Genomic DNA, 3,632 nt, shown 5'->3' with positions numbered 1-3,632 from the left:
AAATCTTTCCATAGGGAAATCTGGCCTGAATGGGTACACTGTTGATTTCTACCAAATATTTGAGAAAGTAATAATAACATGGAAAATCTAGAGGAAATGAACAAATTCCTAGACACACATAACCTACCATGATTGAACCGGGAAGAAATCTGAAGAGACCAATAACAAGTAATGAGATGGAAGCTGTAATGAAAAGTCTCCCAGTAAAGAAAAGCCTGGGACCTGATGGCTTCACTGCTGAATTCTACAAAACATTTATAGAATAAATAAAATCAATGCTACTCAAACTATTCTGAATAATAGAGGAGGGAATACTTCTAAACTCATTCTACAAGGCCATATCACCCTAATACTAAAAGTACACAAAGGCACATCAAAACAAGAAAACTACAGGCAAGATCTCTGATGAATATTGATGCAAAAATCCTCAACAAAATACTAGCAAACCAAATTCAACAATATATGAGAAACATCATTCAACATGATCAGGTGGGATTTAATCCCTGGGATGCAAGGATCGTTCAACATAGGCAAATCAATTAATGTAATACATCATAACAACAGAATGAAGGATAAAAACCATACGATCCTTTCAATTGATGCTGAAAAAGCACTTAGTAAATTTCAACATCCCTTACGATAAAAACCCTTAAAAAACTGGGGACAGTTGAAACATACCTCAACATAATAAAAGCCATATATGACAGACCCACAGCTAGTATTTTGCAGAATGGGGAAAAACTGAAAGCCTTTCTTCTTAGATCTGGAACGTGACAAAGATGCCCACTGTCACCACTGTTACTCAACATAGCACTGGAAGTCCTAGCTAGAGCAATCAGACAAGAGAAAGACATAAGGGGCATTCAAATTGGGAAAGAAGAAATCAAATTATTGTTTGCAGATGATATGATCTTATCTTTGGAAATATCTAAAGACTTCACAAGAGAACTATTAGAACTGATAAACAAATTCAGTCAGGTTGCAGGGTACAAAATCAAAATTTAGAAATCAGAAGCATTTCTAGCCAAGCACAGTGGCTCACGCCTGTAATCCCAGCACTTTGGGAGGCTGAGGCAGGTGGATCACGAGGTCAGGAGTTCAAGACCAGACTGGCCAAGATGGTGAAACCCCGTCTCTACTAAAAATATAAAAATTAGCCAGGCACAGTGGTAGGCGCCTGTAATCCCAGCTACTTGGGAGGCTGAGGCAGGAGAATCACTTGAACACAGGGGGCAGAGGTTGCAGTGAGCCAAGATCGTGCCACTGCACTCCAGCCTGGGCAACAGAGCGAGACTCCATCAAAAAAAAAAAAAAAAAGAAATCAGAAGTATTTCTATATATCAACAGTCAACAACCTGAAAAAGAATAAAAGCTCATCTCATTTACAATATCCAGACGTAAAATTAAATACCTAGGAAATGACTTAACCAAAAAAGTAAAAGATCACTATAATGAAAACTATAAAACATTGATGAAAGAAATTGAAGAGGACACCACAAAATGGAAATATATTCCATGTTTATGGATTGGAAGAACCAATATTGTTAGAATGTCCATAGTACCCAAAGCAATCTACAGATTAAATGCAATGCATATCAAATACCAATGACATTCTTCCCACAAATAGAAAAAGCAATCCTAAAATGTATGAATCACAAAAGACCCAGAATAATCAAAGCTATCCTAAGCAAAAATAATAAAACTGGAGGCATCACATTACCTGATTTCAAATTATACTACAGAGCTATAGTAACCAAAACAGCATGGTAGTGGCATAAAAGCAGACACATATGTCAATGGAATTGAACAGAGACCCCAGACACAAATCCATACACCAACAATAAACGGTGCTGGGAAAACTCGATATTCATACTCAGAAAAAGGAAACCAGACACCCATCTTTTGCCACATACAAAAATCAAATCAAAGTAGATTAAAAACTTAAATCTAAGACCTCAAATTGTGAAATGACTACAAGAAAACTGGGGGAAATCTCCGGGACGTTGGTCTGGGCAAAATTTTTTTGAGCAATACGCCAGAAGTACAGGCAACCAAAGCAAAAACGGACAAATGGGGTCAAATCAAGTTAAGAAGCTGCAGAGCAAAGATACAATTAACAAACATTCCCACGGAATGGGAGAAAATATTTGCAAACCTCCATCTGACAAGGAATCCCTAATAACTAGAAGAAATAAGGAGCTCAAAAGACTCTGTATGAAGAAATCTAGTATTTCAATCAAAAAATGGGCAAATATTTGAATAACCATTTCTCAAAAGAAACAGATGGCAGAGGCATATGAAAAGGTGCTCAACATCACTGATCATTAGAGAAACGCAAATCAAAACTACAATGCTACTATCTCATTCCAGTTAAAATGACTTATATCCAAAAGAGAGGCAATAACAAACACTGGCGAGAATGTGGACAACAGGGAACCCTTGTATACAGTTGGTGGGAATCTAGATTAATACAACCAGTATGGAGAAGTTTGGAGGTTCCTCAAAAAACTAAAGCTAGAGGTACCATATGGGCCAGTAATCCCACCGCTGGGCATATACCCAAAAGAAAGAAAATCAGTCTATCAAAGAGATATCTGCACTCCTATGTTGCCCAAGCTGGAGCACAGTGGTGCGATTTTGGCTCACTGCAACCTTCGCCTCCCGGGTTCAAGTGATTCTTCTGCCTCAGCCTCCTGGGTAGCTAGGATTACAGGCACCTGCCACCACGCCTGGCTAATTTTTGTATTTTTAGTAGAGATGAGGTTTTGCCACGTTGACCATGACAATCTCCAACTCCTGGCCTCAAGTGATCCCCCCGCCTCAGCCTCCCAAACTGCTGGGATTTCAGGCATGGGCCACCGTGCCCGGCCAATATATTTATTTCTATTTACTATGCTAGGAGTGCTAATAGGAGAAGAGAACGGAAACATATTTCAATGTGTAACGGCCCCTAATGATTCAGCTTTGATGGTAAATATAAATCCGTCTCCACATGGCAGTCTTACCTGCGCGTCTTGTCTCGTCCTTGTCTTCTTAGGACGTGAGTGATACTGGATTCAGATCCTGTCCTCTTCCAGCATGACTGCATCTTTATTTACCTAATCACATCTCTAAGGACCCTGTTTCTGCATGAGTTCACACTCACAGGTAAGGGGGTTAAGGCGCCAACACGTCCTTTTGGGGTTACAATGCAACCCATGACACCCATCATGGTTGTGTCCACTGCGGAGCCTCCGTCAGTGCCCAGTGAGTGATCTACGCTGCCCATAATTCTCCCTACCGGCTGTTCTACTGTGATAAAGAAAATAAAAAGAAAAGGGTACGGTTGGCTGGGGGCGGTGGCGCACGCCTGTAATCTCAGCACTTTGGGAGGCCGAGGAGGGTGGATCACTTGAGACGGGCCTGGCCAACATGGTAAAACCTTATCTCTCCTCAGAAACAACAACAACAACAAATTAGCCGGGCATCCTGGCACACGCCTGTAATCCCAGCTACTCTGGAGGTCGAGGCAGGAGAATCACTGGAATCCGGGAAGCAGAGGTTGCAGCGGAAGAAAGAAAAGGGCAAAGGGGCTTGAGGGCGGGAGGCTGGGGGAGCTGCGCGGAGCGGGCGCTGCCGCCATGTTGGGTCTG

The 3,632-nt window shown here is 41.4% G+C and overlaps 1 protein-coding gene and 1 pseudogene across 1 annotated transcript in view; one reads left to right on the top strand and one right to left on the bottom strand.

The window, feature by feature from the left end:
* LILRB3 (leukocyte immunoglobulin-like receptor, subfamily B (with TM and ITIM domains), member 3) overlaps window positions 1-3,632 on the bottom strand; it is a 59,166-nt gene that overhangs the window by 28,688 nt on the left and 26,846 nt on the right. The gene's annotated exons all lie outside the window — the stretch shown is intronic.
* Window positions 3,210-3,632, top strand: part of LOC105539641 — a 1,871-nt pseudogene continuing 1,448 nt past the window's right edge.

This window comes from Mandrillus leucophaeus, unplaced genomic scaffold (assembly GCF_000951045.1).
Source record: "Mandrillus leucophaeus isolate KB7577 unplaced genomic scaffold, Mleu.le_1.0 Scaffold104, whole genome shotgun sequence".
In the NCBI taxonomy this organism is placed as follows: Eukaryota; Metazoa; Chordata; class Mammalia; order Primates; family Cercopithecidae; genus Mandrillus; species Mandrillus leucophaeus.
This window is presented reverse-complemented; position numbering and strand designations above follow the sequence as displayed.